The sequence below is a fragment of the Amphiura filiformis genome, chromosome 9, assembly GCF_039555335.1.
Source record: "Amphiura filiformis chromosome 9, Afil_fr2py, whole genome shotgun sequence".
In the NCBI taxonomy this organism is placed as follows: Eukaryota; Metazoa; Echinodermata; class Ophiuroidea; order Amphilepidida; family Amphiuridae; genus Amphiura; species Amphiura filiformis.
In genome coordinates, this window is record NC_092636.1 from 8,810,130 (window position 1) to 8,827,346 (window position 17,217).

General features: G+C 37.0%; 1 long non-coding RNA gene across 1 annotated transcript; it reads right to left on the bottom strand.

Annotated features, from left to right (window-relative positions):
- Positions 1 to 9,127: 9,127 nt before the first annotated feature.
- LOC140160584 (uncharacterized) lies at positions 9,128 to 12,921 on the bottom strand. The gene is made up of 3 exons (XR_011859996.1): positions 12,786 to 12,921; positions 11,541 to 11,602; positions 9,128 to 9,863 (listed from the first exon to the last, which is right to left on the bottom strand). It is a non-coding gene; the product is annotated as an uncharacterized lncRNA (long non-coding RNA).
- Between the last annotated feature and the right edge of the window lie 4,296 nt (positions 12,922 to 17,217).

Below are 17,217 nucleotides of genomic sequence, written 5' to 3' on the forward strand. Positions count from 1 at the left end.
CCTTGAGTGAAAATTCGATTCTTTTGGAGTGAAATTCACTCTTTTGGAATGTAAATTTCACTCTTTTTTAGTGATTTTTACTCTTTTAGGAGTGCATAGATAGTAACTCTTTTAGTTCACTCTTTTACATCAAGAGAGTAGGATTTACTATGTATTCCACCACTGCTGCCTTGACAACAAGACCTAGTACACTATCCATCACATCCATGGAAACGTTTGGCAGACTCATAACATGGACTTTGTTCTACCTGTCAACCATCTTCACCCAACGCTCAAGTATTGTCATAGCAATAAACCAGTTTGTTCAAATATGTACAGTAATTTGATGTCACCATCTTATACTATCTCCATGTCACAAATTTATCTGGTCAAAACCTAGCAGCCAGGGCCGTAGGAAGGTAACACAATTTAGAGCAACAAGCAAAGTATATTATGCATCAAAATTATTATCATTATTGTTTTAGAGAAAAATAAAGCAAATTTATGAAATTCCCCTTGCCAAGTGCATGCTACGAGGGTGCTAGCAGCTATAGTTGCTGGAAACTCGGAATGGTATGTCTGACGTCAGGGCAGAGACACGCCACGATTGGTTCCCAACCTGCACAGTACAGTATATTTTGTCTGATTGACGCACACCGACATCGCCTGGGTAATAATTACATTGTACAGCAGAGATACTGAAATGAATACACGGGATCGATACACATGAATGTGCTATGCACGATTTGATATTCAGACGATAAATCTTTGGATACCGGGGTAGAAAAATGATGAATATCTCCCGTAATATTTTATTCTAAAGAGGCCATATTTTTTTCCTTGCACGTGAACATATGTGTTGAAAGGATATGATAGTCGTTATCTTGCGTATTGAGAAAGAAGCGTGCATATTGAGCTCAAAAACTGACAAAAATTCTGATTTTATATGTGCCGAACTATAGCGCAGCGTAGGCTAGCTGCACTCACTCTTGGAGGCAGTCTAAAAGAAGATGACCTCATGCAGGGGGGGGTGGGACGTTGAGTTTTCGATACTAGATTTGGGATTTTGAGGTTGCAAATGGCGCGAAACTTTGTGTTAAAACCAATGGTGACATATCCGCTAAGATCGATTACGATGCCCAATTTCCGTCATCAATATCATTTAAACTACCGAACGCACCTCCACAAGTTTTGGAATATAGCTAGAAAACGTTATTTTAAGCAACTTTTTTTTTTTTTTTCAGAGGTGGAGCGAAGAAATTTTGAGATAAAAGCATTTGAAATTTGAGATTTCGCGGGGTTTTGGGGGATTTTTAGTTTAAAATTTGCCGTTACATTAATCTCTTCAACAGACTCAAAAGCAGTCGGTTGTGTGGGAAGAGGTTATAGTAGCGTACTGGATGCACTGTTTCATAGATGGACAAGTACATTGTAGCTCGTCGCCACTCGCCGGTTATTTCCTGGTGATACGAAGCATCAGCATGGAGAAGTCAGCTCTTCTGTTTACAAACAAACTAATAGCTCTGTTTACAAACGTGATGACAACCTGAGCATAATATACTTGATGGTGAGTGTGCGGAGTATTAAATTGGAATAGTAATTTCACTGAGTCGCTTTCTCGAGCTCACTGTTTTCGTGAGGGTCACGGACACTGCCACTGCACTGATGCAGAAAGCTTATAATTATTGCGAGCGAGCACACTTATCAGTGCATGATGTCCCGCATGATGTACGTGTCTCTAGTCCACAATAATTATCCATCTCATGATCTATTATAATTTATAAACTGTCACTGTAAACTGTGTAACCCTGACCATGCTGACCCTGGCCATGGTAATTGCCGTAATTGTAATTTCACTAAAAACTTTTAACCCTTCGTAACTCATTACCGTTCGACGCGTTCACGTTCATAAAGTTACGAATACCCAATACTAGATGTAACTTAAGGGTACTGTTCGTAAGTAAGTTTAGTGAAATGGAACTTACGACTACGTCTGATTAAATAATTTTGAGACTTCTAAAGCTTTGTAAAGCTTAGTCAAGTTAATGAAATGGACACCTTGGTCAAACTGTAAACCCAGGGGTTGGGGGCGCTGGGGCACTTAACACAAATGACCATACAAGTATGTTCCCCGGAAAGACCCCTATTTTGGATTTTGCAGCTCTGAAAGACCCCCTATAAGGCACTTGAAACTTGATTCTGAGTTTAGCGTCCACCGCCCGCGTTATGAATTTTGTGCCGCGTTTGAGATGTAAAATCTGGAAATAATTCATTATTTTGCAAATTACTAACTAAACCAGAAAGAAAATTTGTTCTGCAAAATTTTTAAATCCCTTTTTTTGTATTTGAACCCTTCAAAAACTATAGAAAGCATTGAGAACTATTAGATGAATCCATCTAAACATTTTAGCATTAAAAATATACAGGTTTTTGACCCTTGCTCTATCCAATTATTTCAATTATACCTTTGGGATACCAGGGTAGACTAGAGGAGAAATCAACCTAGCCAAAATGTTTTTACCAGATGGACATTGTTGATATTGAAATAATTTAACTAGGAAAGACCTAGTTTTGACAAATTGGTGCCAAAAATGTATTTCATAATGTTCTGCATGATTGTTATTTTTGTATAAATGAGTCAATCCCCCCCCCCCATTACCCCCTATCCTCAAATGTATACGGAGAGGTTAGTAAAAATTGGAGTGAAGAAGACTGGTATACTTCGGAATACATTTAGTTTGTGTAACTTGAAAAACAAAAAGCAAGATAATTATACTTTTATAAATGTTTATGTGTGTTTGTGACATTATATTGCGACTGCCGATACCCAATAGAATGAACAAAAGCGCATAAGCATTGGTAAAAGGCCGCTGATAATGAAACCTTGAAAATAATGAATAATGAAATAGTTGCCTCATTATGAGCTGAAAAAAAATGGGACGCTAAACTCAACATCAAGTTTCAATAGCCTAAGTGACCAAACTAGAGCTCCAAAAGACCCTTGATTTTGATAATTTCAGCTCTAGAAGGTTTTGTCAGGCAATTTTCAGCCAGAAAGCCGGACCCTTGATTTTGACTGTTCGCAGCTCCAAAAGTGCGCATTTTGCTTGTTTGCAGCTCCAAAAGCCCCCCTTTTACCGGGGCGGTTCCCAAAGCCCCCCCCCTTCAAAATTCCAGGGGAACATACCCACCAAATTTTGTTGATGTGCCCCCGGCCGTAACCCTGCCTATCCCCTACTACCTCTGCTAACTAGTGACGTACTTGACGCTTTAATGTTTTTTGTAATTGTAGTAGGCCTACAGCTTTTAAATGCATGTATGTAAACACGGCAGTAATTTGAGCCAACTCATCCGATTTAAATTTGAATAAACATTACTGGAGTTTGCACAGATCACTCTCTCGAGGAAGTCAAATGGACTATTATGCCTCGCCGACTTCGGGCGGGGGGGGGGGGCATTTTTGAATGCCGAGCCCTGACCATGTCTCGGTCCCATACAACATGGAATTTCCCCAATCGCTTTCCATGGACTTCCAACATGTGATCGTCTTGGTGCCTAGCAGGAAGTTGCAGAATTGCCTGGCTGTCCTGCCTACTGCCAATATGAACTATATGAGATAACTGATTATCTCAGAATAATTGATTATCTCAGATTCTCAGGATAATTGATTATCTCAATTTATATTGCAAATAGGGACATTGACAGGACAGGACTTGAGATAATTGTTGAGATAATTTGAGAAAATACATTATCTCAAGATGTTTTATCTGGAGATGATAAATTATCTTGATAGTAAATTATAAATTATCTTGAGATCATTATCTTGAGATAATCAATTATCTTCAGATGATCAATTACCCTGAGATAATAAATTACCTTGAGACAATTATCTCAAGATAAATATATGGAAATAATAAATTATCTCAAGATAAATATCTCCATAATCTTTTTGTCCAGAGATAAATCCGGGAAGATAAATATCTTGAGATAATAAATAATCTTGTCATGATAATAAATTATCGAGAAAAAATACATTATCTCAAGATGTTATTTATCTGGAGATCATAATCTTGATTAGTAAATTATCTTGATAATCTCTAGATGATTAATTTACCCTGAGATAATCAATTATCCCGAGATAATTAATCATTCTGAGATAATCCATTAACCTGAGACAATTATCTTTAGATAAATGGAAATAATGAATTGCTGTATCTCAAGATAAATATCTCCATAAAAAACTCTCTCTATATATCTTTTTGTCCAGAGATAAATATCTCATGATGATAAATTATCTTGAGATAATTGATAAGACACAAAAAAAAATACATTATCTCTAAATCTTTTTATCTGGAGATTAATATGTTGAGATAATCTTGAGATAAATTATCTTGAAATAATAAGTTATAAGATGACTTATCTCAAAGTAATTTATTATTTCAAGACTCTAATTTGTTATCTTTTATAGATAAGTGTCTCAAGAAATTATCTTGAGATAAGTTTTATTAATAAATCTCAAGATAACAAATTATCTCAAGAGAATACATCATCTCAAAACCTTTTTTCTGGAACTAATAAATTATATAAAATCATCTCAAGATAAATATATGGTGATGATAAATAGCTCTTATGATAAATTATCTCAATATATATTTTTGAAGTTAAATATATGGAGATAATAGTAATAATGTCAAGATGATAATGTATTATCTCAACTTAATTGATCATCCAGAGGCTATTTAAAGCAAGTACATGTAAAAAGCTTTTCTTTTTAATTTAAAATTATTGTTATTATTGTCTTCTGTTTTTTACAGGAAGCATGCATGATGGTTTGGAAAATGGACCTTGTGATGGCTATACCATGGACATAGGAAACCATTGATTTTTGAATCAACAGCGGAACTATTCTTGGTGGTTATTCAATGGAGCTCAATGGATTTTCCAACCTACGGATCTGGCGCAAACTTCTCACATAGCACTATAACATGATTAGTCGTTTGGATTTAAGTACCAGCATTCAGCAGTTGGGGAAAAAATCAGCATAGTTGAATGAAATACTTAATTGTTAGTAGTTAATGGCATTATGTCAAAGTCTGGCTAACTTTGCGACTAATTTATGAGACATTGCCCGGGCACATTGCACTGTTTCACTGTTTGATGAACTCCAATAATAAACAAAAGGTTAGATCTGCACAATAATTATTTGTGAACAAAAATATTTACGGAAATGATTGTGCTCCTGGAGAACAAAACTATGGTAAAGAGCTCCATAATTACTCCAATAATTACATAAGCAACTGAATAATGCACCAACTGCCTGCCAAGATTATAATACAGGACATTGATATGATACAGGGTCTTTGAAAGAGCTGTGCAGTCAGAAAATTTAATATATAATGGCACAACAAATATGATCAGAATAGAGTATGATGTTGCGTGGTATTAAGGGGGTATTACACCCCTCGATAAATTTGTGTCTATTTTTGCATTTTTCTCACTAACTAATAACACAGTGATAACAAAAGTTATGTATATTATAGGGCAAGGAATCCAATTACTACACTGGAATTTCAGTGACCCAAGACAAGCGGTTTGTTATTTATGATAAGAAATAAGGTACCACTAGGATGTACCTCGTTTCCTATCATATACTAAACCGCTTGTCCTGAGTCACTGAAATTTCAGTGTAGTAATTGATTCCTTGCCCCAATAATATACATAACTTTTGTTACCAGTGTGTTATTATTTTTGAGAAAATGCTAAAATAGTCACAAATTTACCACATGGGTGTAGTACCCCTTAAAGCATCTGCCAAATTTTTTTTTTTTTTTTAATTTTGAAAATTGACCCACATGGTCTGGATAACAATTTGAAAATTGCACCTCAATAGGTGTATAGTGTATAGTTTCTTGCATTCACAGCAGTTATAAAGCTATAAAATTTACCATTCTGAAATTAAAGAGGAAACCCAGCCAGAGCAGTCCTTCTGGGATGAACCAAACCTGCCTGGTTATCAAATTAGTTAGTGACAATTTACAAGTGACTTAACTAATGCATATTTATACTATGCCAGGGTCATTTGTTTGGCAATATTTTCTTAACATGATCAAAGACATTTCACTCCCTGGAGGTTTGATTCACCCGGAAGAACTACTCTGGCGGGGCTTCCTAAGGTAGACAGACTACACCCCCCTGATAAATTTTGTGACTAATTTTGCATTTTTAACAAAAAATAACTACACACTGGTAATAAAAGTTATGTATATTATAGAGGCAAGGAATCCAATTACTTCACTGCAATTTCAGTGATTCAAGACAGGTGGTTCATTATATAAATGGGGTACATTCTAGCGGTACCTCTTTTCTTATCATAAATAACGTACCACTTGTCTTGAGTCACTGAAATTCCAATATAGTATCTGGATTCCTTGCCCCTATAATATACATAACTTTTGTTACCAGTGTATTATTATTTATAGTCACAAATTTATCAAGGGGTGTAGAACCACCTGCAAAAATAAAAACCTAGTAAAAATTTCCAGCTATGCAGTAATGGTGATGGTGCTCTTGGAGCATATGATCACAGTGAATCCATGTTGCAACCATGTAGCATCATAGGGCACGGGGGCACATGCCCCCCCCCCCCATCGATTGCAAAGTTTAGAAAATCCAATTGGAAAATTGCCGAAAAATGGATTGGGCCCCCTCAATCACTATCAGACACAGATGCTTTAATTACCCCCCAATATGATGACCTATGCTATGCCACTGATTACTTCTATTTGATCATTGATGGTGCGTAACATTTAACCTTGGTCCTTTTTGGCTCAAACACATAAAACTGGAATGAAAGCCCCAAGTAGGTCAAATTATGCATCTCTTGACTGGAATTTTCAAATTTCGCAAGGTTGTCAACCAACCATACTTCCATACAGCAATAATCAGCAAAGAAAAAAAATGGCAAACCATCTTCTCTGCAACTGAACTATGCGGAGTCTGATACCATTGTTTATATGATATTTACCCATCTTACATGTATTTCTATTCCTACTCAAATGCAACACTGAAATAAATTCAAGCAAAGCAAATGATTATGCTTTTAATTTATTATTCTTTTCATTTTTACACATACAAAGTCATGATTGTTAACATCATCTGCCAGTGATTGTGTTAAAAGTTACCAAATTTGCCTTCAATAATTTAAAGTAAATCTTCAGATACCATGTAAAGAGGTTTAATAAAATGTTATTTTTATATGGCATGGTTCTACTAAGTCTTGAGATTGTAGTCATTCTTCTCTCATCTTTAATGTCCATTTGCATTTTTCCCCATTTTTTTTTGGCAATAGCTTGTGTTCATGGTGATCATAATTCAAAATCTTCATTTCATGAAGAACTAGCTCAGTTTGCTGATAGCAAGGCCATATATTGCCACATGACTGAGTTAGCTGGGAGTGTTTCAAAATACTTGCATTTCCTTGACAATAATGATATAAAATTGGATGGTTTGAACTCAATACAAAATTTATTATCGAGCTATGAGTTTTAAAATATTGGAGGAGACAAAGTCAAGTCCAATATTTTTAACTCATAGCGAGACCAATAAATTTTGTATTGGGTGAAAAAATATCCAATGTTATCATTATGTTTTCAGAATCTTTTTTGGTCAAAAACATGACTTTTGGTAAAAAATGTGATTTTTGGTAAAAAATGTGGTTTTTGGTCAAAATGTGATTTTTGGTCAAAAATGAGTTTTGGTCAAAAATTGTGGAAAACAATTTTGGGGGGAAAAGTGAGCCTATCCAACACAGTCCAAGTTTTGAGTCCAAGTGTTGATTATATTGGACTCTTTAACTCTGTACAAAGTATAGGAAGGAAGATTCTGAGAACATAATAGAAATAAATTGAGTGTATGGGCGAATGGGGTTAGTTGCACCTTTGAGTCAAAAGAGTTCAGTGTGGGGCACTAATTGGGGGATGGAGGACTACTTAGGTTAAATCATGATATGACTGCTCTTGTGTTTTTTTAACCAAGAACAAATTTGTTTATTTCCCAGGGGGTCACTCCCATTGTGGCATGTACACCATCCGCGATAATAAAAATGCGTAAGGGTAGTTTTTTGTGGGTAGGCACGATACGTGTGTATCGTGTTTAAGGTGTTAAAAACATGAAAAATTGGAAAAAAGGGTAGCAAAATTGCAATTGCTAATACGTGGAAATGAAATTTAGGGTATGAAATTTGATGCAAGGAACAAAATCCCTGTATATGTTTAGGGTGTGAAAACAGGCGTGTGATATCTGTTTAGGGTATCGTTTTAGCCAAGGGTTAAATCCTTGTTTAGGGTGCATTTCAAAAGTTGATTATTGCGGAGGTGTACAGGCCACAATGGGAGTGACCCCTGCAGGTTTATTTTAATAACCAGTCGGTCCGGGCAGACGCAAGCTCGGGCCCTGATAGGGCCAGGCTCAAACAAAAGGCTCAACCCAAAGCCTAAAAGCTTACAAGCATGATGTTCTCAGCTGTCTATCCAATCTATCACTACAAGATTCCTATTTTGGCCATCTGCAGACTGGTACACACAAAGTACCTACACAGTACCAATTATGCCACTGCACAGGATCCACCAGCAGTGGTACTGCACTGGTTCTAAACTGGTACTCACCTGGTACTGCACCGTACCAGCCAAGTACATGTACCTCCGACTAATTCAGCGATGGTGTACCTGTGCAGGCAGCCCAATATGAATCAGCATGGAAGAAAGAGATAAGAAGGAACCACAACGAACACATTCACTTTGTCCACTCCCTTTACCGACATTTAATTGACATTGTTATTCATGAGGATTTACTTTGATCAATACCCGCGTTAAATAGGTGATTGGTATTGTACTCTATGTATTTGCATGTCTTCTGGAGCGTGTCTGAAGGATGATTTGAACTAATGACCTTCCGTGCAAGCACTCTATAGGATTTTCTCTGGTGACGTGATCATCGGTCATTGATGGCCTACATCTTTTTCTTCCATTTCGCCCAATTTTCCCGAACTTTGATGACTTTTTTTTTCAGAGTTGGCAGTCTTTGGCACTGAAACGAGTTAGCTAGTTACGGTTATACACATATAAACTATTAAATTAAACAGGTTTCATGTACCGGACTCAACCGAAACATTGTGCATTATTTAAGAACATTTTGCATCTATTTTTCATCGAAAAAGTCACCAAAATCTTACCTTATTTGCTAAAGATGAAACTCAGCAAATAAACGGCCGATTTTGATGACCTTTTCGATGTGTTAAAGGACATTTTCTACACAACACGATCAAGAAAACAGTTTGACTGTAGATCCCGAAACAAAGCTACTATACATGTTCAGAGCATCAGTGAAATTCCATAATCTTACTTCTGGGTAGCGTTTGTTTGTTCTTGGATGGGTTTGTTATAGTTTTTTTCCAGTAATGATTTCGCCAAGCATCGATCGCGGTAAATGGATCATACATGAAAGTAAGTACCATTGATAGCTTTTCTTTTCATGCGTCAATGGATAAGCGGATTAAAACTTGGCCGATAGAAGTCGTTGTGGTTCCTTCTCATCTCTTTCTTCCATGGAATCAGGTAGTGTAACTGAGCTTCATAATATTAATCCTAAAACACTTGTTGTCACAGTCCACTGCTTAGATTTAATTTCTAAATTGGAATGTAAAATCTAAAAGTTACTTGTCGATTGCTTGTTGCCACAAATGGCACTGTAGTACACCAGTACACAGACTCGCAGAGGAATGTTTATTGCAACTTTTCGATCTCAAATATGGTTCCTGACTACCAGTTGCCTGAGTTATCAGTTTCCAGGGCTTGGTCAATCTTTTGCCTTACCACACACACACCAACCTATAAATTTAAAAAGAAATAGAATAAAATATTGTTTCACATCGAACAAGTTTTTACTGCAAATTGAAAATGATACGTGGGATACAATGATATTCTGGGAGACAAATTACTGCTGGTGGCAAACATTAGCAAAATGGTGCAAGTGATTATGAAAATGCCACTGTTAGCAACAACATTTCAAAGCAGTTTGAGGTACCGGTACTCACGCTTTCTTACATGTAGCTCCAACTTCCACTGACATTCTCCGCACAAAGGTGTGAGGTGTACACCACAGCCACAAGAGGTCACACAGAAAAATAAATTATCAACAAATTCACAACTACTTTCCTCACATGAAGTTAAATTAAAGAAATCTTTTTTTCTTACATCAGTGTAAATTTTGAGCACATTTGAAGGTGTAAGGTGACCAAAACTGTGACTGAAACTATAGTCTCTTCCCGGAGACTGGCTTAATCACAAATGAATGAGCAAGAGTTTGCCATAATAAATACAATGTACATTTGCCTACCACATCACAGTTACTTGGCATGGGACAATTACATATTTAGCATTTTAAATCAAAAATGATGATTTAAAATTGTATTTAAATATAATGCAGGTTTTTCACAACATCCTTAACCCTGCAGTCACATGGCTGCTCACTACAAAAGGGTTGAAATGTTAGCAATACAGCAGGTTTTTTTTGGGTTGGATTATTTAATGAGTTTGTGTCCCTAAGTATGTGTAGTAAACTAAAAATCAGTGGCTAAAATACAATGTACATGGCAAATTCCTTTCTATTCAAAAGCTAACTTTGCTGAAACTGCAGCCCATTCATGGTGGATGATCATGGATCTACATTAGGGACTGTTCACAAACACTTGTTGGGGGGGCTGATGCAAAAGGGGGCTCTTAAAAGTTTTGACCCTTCTAGGGGAGAGGGGCTCTGAAAAATTGACCACAAATTTTCCCGGAAAATTGAGTATATGGGGTTGACCCATAATTTTCATGTCAAAAGGGGGCCCTGAAATTTTGAGATCTGAAAAAAGGGCCCGAAAAATTTTCACGATGAAATTTTTTTGCATCAGGGCCCCCAACAAGTGTTTGTGAACGGTTCCTTAATCGTTTTTACTGTATGATACATGTACGAGGGGTATCCAAAAGTTTTTGACATCACCCAGAAGTGAAAGAGCTATACTGATAAAATTTTGTCAGTGTAATCACTGGTCCTTATGTACATTATGGTTCAAAAATGGTCTCATAAGTATGTTTACTTTCTTTCCAGGTGGTGCTAGATGGGCAGTAGGCGCATTACCTTTTCATGATAAGATCCTCCACTTTCTTGAGTTTCTTCACTGTGGCCGCGCCATCCATAAGTGATGGATGTCCACTTCTTGGCTAATCTGTGAGGGACATGTAGCCAGTTTGGAAATTCCTTTTTCAAAAAGCAACAGTGCAATACGTTCCTCAATTTTCACCATCTTGCAGGTTATGCGCCTAGCTACTGCCCACCTAGTGCCATCTGGATAGAAAGTAAACTTATACTTATGAGACCATTTCTGAACCATAATGTACATAAGGACCAGTGATTACACTGACATAATTTCATCAAAATAGCTCTTTCACTTCTGGGTGATGTCAAAAACTTTTGGATACCGGCCCCTCGTACAATGTACATGTCATACATCATAGACTTACTTGCAAACTCATTTTGTGTGGCATGGTGGTGCAGGGCTCTAGCCTTCTCCTGTCTTTTTCTCCTGATGACATGAAGAAAGAAATGCAAATTTAAATATCAAAATTTGAGGAAAATTGAGGTACATAATACATTAGATGCATGCATAAACTCCTCTAGTTGATTAATTTCACAAAAGTGAGGTTGAGCTTTACCCAAGGAAAATCTAGTACTTGGACGTAAAAACAAGCAAACACAAACAGAGAAATTCCCAATGATTACACAGACAGTACAAGTACACACACAGATTTGGTGCCCTAATTTGTATTTACGAACTACACTGTATTGGTAAGCACCGGAAAAATGTATGATTTTTGAGAGCAAATTTTGCGCATCAATTTCACAAAATTCCTGATTTGTGTGATTTATCCATAATATTACCCAAATGTGTGCATTTTCCGCAAAAAGTTCAAATTTGCATTTTTTTTATTAAATTACACGGCGCAGAGTTGAATTCGTTAAAATTAAGTCCTATGAGCAGTGGCGTGCAGTGGCCGCCCTACCCGGGGCTGAAGAAAATTCAATTTTGTCGCCTTCCTCAGCAGCCCGAAAAGGTTGCCCCAATTTTTTTTACGGTCGTTTGAAAAAGTGAAGAACAAAAAAAAAAAAAAAAAGGATTTCTAGGCGCTAGCGCCCCAAAAGCAACACATTTTTATATATAGTACAATTTTTTCAAAATTTCCGCCCCTTTTTCTTTACTAATTCTTTTCGCCGCCCCTTCTTCTCCCGCTGCCCCTTCGATTTGGCCCCCCCTGCTTTGACTCCGGGGGGCCGCCCCCAAAGCCCCCCCAAAATATGCGCATGATGAGGGCGGTCGACTGCATATCCGTCAGTACACGCTTTTCAATACGGAATAAATGCTAACCTCATCGTGACATCATCCAAGCAGCAAAGTTCATTTCCCATGGAAAAAGCATGTAGGCCTATTGACGGATATGCAGTTTACCATTCTGCTATGGTCTATTTTCTATACCGGTACTTTTTTCTGCATGGATTGTATTACAGATCACCATGGGTTCTTTCAATTTTGTGAAAACTTATGGTTTTTTTTGGAAAATGAATACTTTAAAATGGGTGTCTTGGAAAATCTTAAAATTTGTGGCCAAACCTAAAATTCATGATTATACCCAAAATATGTGAATGTTAGCGTTTCACATACATGTACATTGTACATATCTTTTCAGATTGATTTTTTTTTAAATACATACCCTTTTCTTTCTTCCTTTGTGTGCTGCTTTGCTTGTAGCTCGATCTTCCCCGTCAAAAACAACTATGGGCGTAACATTTTGCCTAACCAACACATCTACTGCTTAGCAGAAATCATTGACATACCGGGTACCTGTAAGAACCATAATTGCATAAAAGTGATGTAAAAATTGGTTGATATACAACTTGTCCCTATCCCAACCCACCCCTTGACCAATAGCGATCTGTGGCAGGGGTCACTCTGCACCCCCCCATGGCTTTGACCAGGAAGGAAAACCTGAAAAATTATGCTAAATCAGCCTATTTTACACCTCTGCCTGAGAAAATCTACCCTGTGACCGGGTAAATCTACCGCACACCAGGATTTTGCCCGCTCTGACAAGTGACCCCAATACATGGTACACCATGTACTGCCCTTGACAATATAGTCTACCCGTCCTTTGACAATATATATAGTCAACTACCTTAGCTTTATTCCCTCCAGCAAGCAAGGGACAGGTTGGTCACTGGTCAGTGACGAGTTGCCTTCAAAAATGTGGTGCAGGTTGACGCAAGGACAGGTTGGCATAGGAACGGCTTGTCATGTATTCTTAAAATTAACTTCATTCATGTGACCAGGTAACATTAAAACCAATCAACGGTACAGGATGCTTTTTTGTTCACGCAGCTATAAAAAGACAATTTTCATGGTTTAGAATAGGAGATTAATGAAAAATAAGCCCTTAATCCTTTCCTTCATCACCGAATACAAGTCACACACTTAAAATAATTTCTTAATATATGAATAGTATTGTAAATAATTGTGGTTCTTGAGAAATATGTCAATTACGAAGATGTTATGCGTTTCAACTCTTTTCACATCATAATTACAGAACCACAAGATCCACAAAATTGTAACTGGATTCAGCACCACACCCGATTTAAAATGATCATAACAAATTTCACTACATGTAGATGGTATACCATCTACATAATATTTAAATTAATAAGCTTAAGCTTAACTTCCTTCGTGGATCAATTCCAGGTTGTGCAGTGTACCTGCGTCAATGCCTGCACTTCACCGCCCAAATCCATGGCAGAAACCCTGGCAGAAACTTTATTTTCTATATTCTTGAATTTTGGGAGTAAAGATTTAATTCCCATTGTCACGATTCGATTGTAACCGTGTGTTTGAAGCTGTCAACTCCGGGATTGTTATTTACGCGATCAGCTGATTGAATATCACAGGCTGTTTTTAACGGCTGATATCGCTAATTGTTCAAAATGCGCATGCGCTAGACATGCGCATAAAACAAATCGTGTTCCCGTGGTGTTGCCGTCGGGATTGCCCTGGAATTGCCAGAGAAGTATGACCCACCCCCCCTGACCTCATGGTGTATACATGCTCACTCACACACAGAGAGGTCAGTTACCAGGCTATTGTCAGTAGCCTTAGTCGGATGTCACTTGGCTCATTATGCGTCTCAAAACTATTAAACAGGTCGGAACAAAATGGCCATGCATGGCTGTGGATTCAACCTACCATGGCGATTTCTGCCATGAAGATATCGGGGCGATGACACTGTGTGACGAGTTGTCAGATGCAACATTCTCTTCCAGCAACTATAACTGTAGCTTGATTAATAAGTGATAAGAATGACCAATTGTGTATAAAACAAATATTTTATTTCTTGTTACTTACATAAGTAAACCCATGTGAGTCTTTTAACTATGTTTTAAGAGCAAGAAAAAAAGTACCAGTGCAATAGGAAAATTCACCCAGTTAGAGCATCCAATATGTGTTCACACATGTGCAATATTTCTCAAAGAACTTGCACAGAATTCATTTTGGGGACAAAATTTGGTAGAAGTTATCCTTGTTTGGGAGTATTTCTGGTGGGTGGGGTGAAACCTGTTAAAAAGCTGTTCTTAATAATTATTGTTATACTTGGTCATGCATAAATGAGCACTATCATGAGTGCCCATTGCTGACTTCTTCCTCTGTAGTATCTTGTGGTAAAGTAAAACACATTTTAAATATGACATAATAAATAAATACATAGATCTTGTATAGGAGTATTTTATGTTGTTTATTACTTTGCCAGCAATGCAATGTTATACACAATTTATTAACATCTATATATAGGGTGTCCCAAAAAAGCAGATCGTTTATTTTGTGAAAGATAATCACACCCAAGCTGTTGTATTGGGTGTGTAAATGATACATGTGCCAGTCATTGTTCTTGAAGAGGAAACTTTAATACTGGTAGGCCTATTAACAACTTTTTTTAAAAGTTTCTACAAGATGACTTCTACAAAATTCCAGACAATAATGATTGACTGCACAACGGAATCATGTGTAGAGTTTAAGTTATATGCCTTTTTTACTTGGGAAAAAAATATCTTTGGTCAGGGAGATTTGATGGTCTGCATCATTAACACAACTAAGGCATGTCTATAATCCAAAAATGGAAATTATAACATTGGTTTGGGTCAGATTTTATTGCGACAAAGTCACAGTTTTTGTACAAGGATAAAACATACAAACATAATGTGATGTGATCAAGCAAAATCAGTCGAAAGTCGGATTTGATTTTAAGATATAGCCAAACAAAAACAATAATTTCATATGTTGCGTGTTGTCATATCTTTGGAACTAAATGTTCAATTTCAATGTGGTTTTCTGCAAAATGTAGCTTTGCAAATGCTTTATACATGTACAATCATGCAAAAAACTGACAATTGAATATGCCTGACTTCAGAATGATTTTGCTTGATCACACTACATATGAGACACACAGCTACCAACTGACTGTCCACCTCAAATTTTTCATAAATATGTCGGCAAATTTGATTTTGAGTCACAGTGCAAAATGTGCATAAATGTCTTATTCACATCTGCACAAAGTGCAGTTTACCCAATAGTAACTTTGCTTGTGGTTATTATATGAAGTAAAATGATATATTATTCTTAAACAAAATTTACTGGGTGCCGATTTTGCGAGAAGTTTGTGGTGGATGGTAAATAATGTATAAAGTTGAATTATTTCTCTTTACAAACCTAAAATTACTGAATACACATGTAACTGGTGTCATAAACTATGTGTAATAAATGAATTCATTGTATTTATTGAGTTTACAAAATAATTTCATGAGCTGTTTTGATTACCACCCTTTTACATGAAATATAATATTCCAAAATTGGGTGTTGGCTTAGATTTTGAGAAGAGTTAGTAATTATGTGAGTTACGAAGTCAACAGTGTGGTCTTTGCTGGGGAGATAACCCCTTCAAATGATTTGGTTTGCAAATTTATAGCCCCTAGAAAATGTACCCCCCCCCCCCAGTGTAAAATTGGCCCGGTACTAAGGCCGGTGTCAACAGGTCCTCTGTCAGAATCCTGTCGACAAAGTGAATTATGTCAACATATCGACAGAACTTCGTCCATGGCGACATAGTGCTAAGGCATTGCCAATGGCCAGTAAAACTTCGTCAGGCAAGCTCATTTTCACTTAAAATATTGGCCATTTCCAATGTATTTTCAACAAAATACAATGCCAAATCTTATCTTTTACCTATTTTGCCAATTTTTCATGTTATTTGCCTTCAGGGGTCATACTTTTGGCAGTATTTTGCCTTGTTTTCCGGTGTAAATTGTACACTTTATCGCTACATGCTTGATATGAAGACGGCCATCTTGGAAATTTGCTGAAATTGCCGACGGTGTTTCTAGATATTTTTAGGTTAAAATGTTTAAAATATTCCTAAAATCATGAAAAACAAAAGTCCTGGTATTTTTTCGGAACCCAAATGTATGTCGACACACTGTCGACATCAAGATACAAAATATGTCGACATCAAAGAAACGGTGACGACCCCGGCCCTACCCGGTACACAAAACAAACTTGCCTTTACTGGGCTAATATAATGTAAAACTTATAATTTTCCCCTCCCAACCCCCTTCACCCTCCCAAGATTTTACAAAGACCACACTGGTGTCAACCATATATCAATTTATAACACTTAGTTACTATAACAGGGGAGGTAACTACACTTTGGTACCATAATACAACATTTGCATTGGGTCTTCATTTGGCCAAGTTAGATGGACATATTTAGTGTGATACAAATTGTTTGTGTGTTTTTAACTTAATGTAATTGAGCCGAAATTGGGCTTTTACCAAGCTCAAGGTGTTCCTTTTGATAACTCTGTACATTACTAGAAATCGTATTTACACTAGTATCATGCGCATATTTTTTGGGGGGGGGGCTTTGGGGACGCCAGCCCCCCCCCCGGTCAAAGTAGGGGGCGGCAAAAAGCGAAGGCGGCAAAAACAGGGCGGCAAAAAGCGAAGGGCGGCAAAACAGGGACGGCAAAAACGAAGGGGGCGGCAAAACGAATTAGCAAAGAAATAAGGTTGCAAAAAATTTAAAAAGCATAAAAATTTTGAAAAAG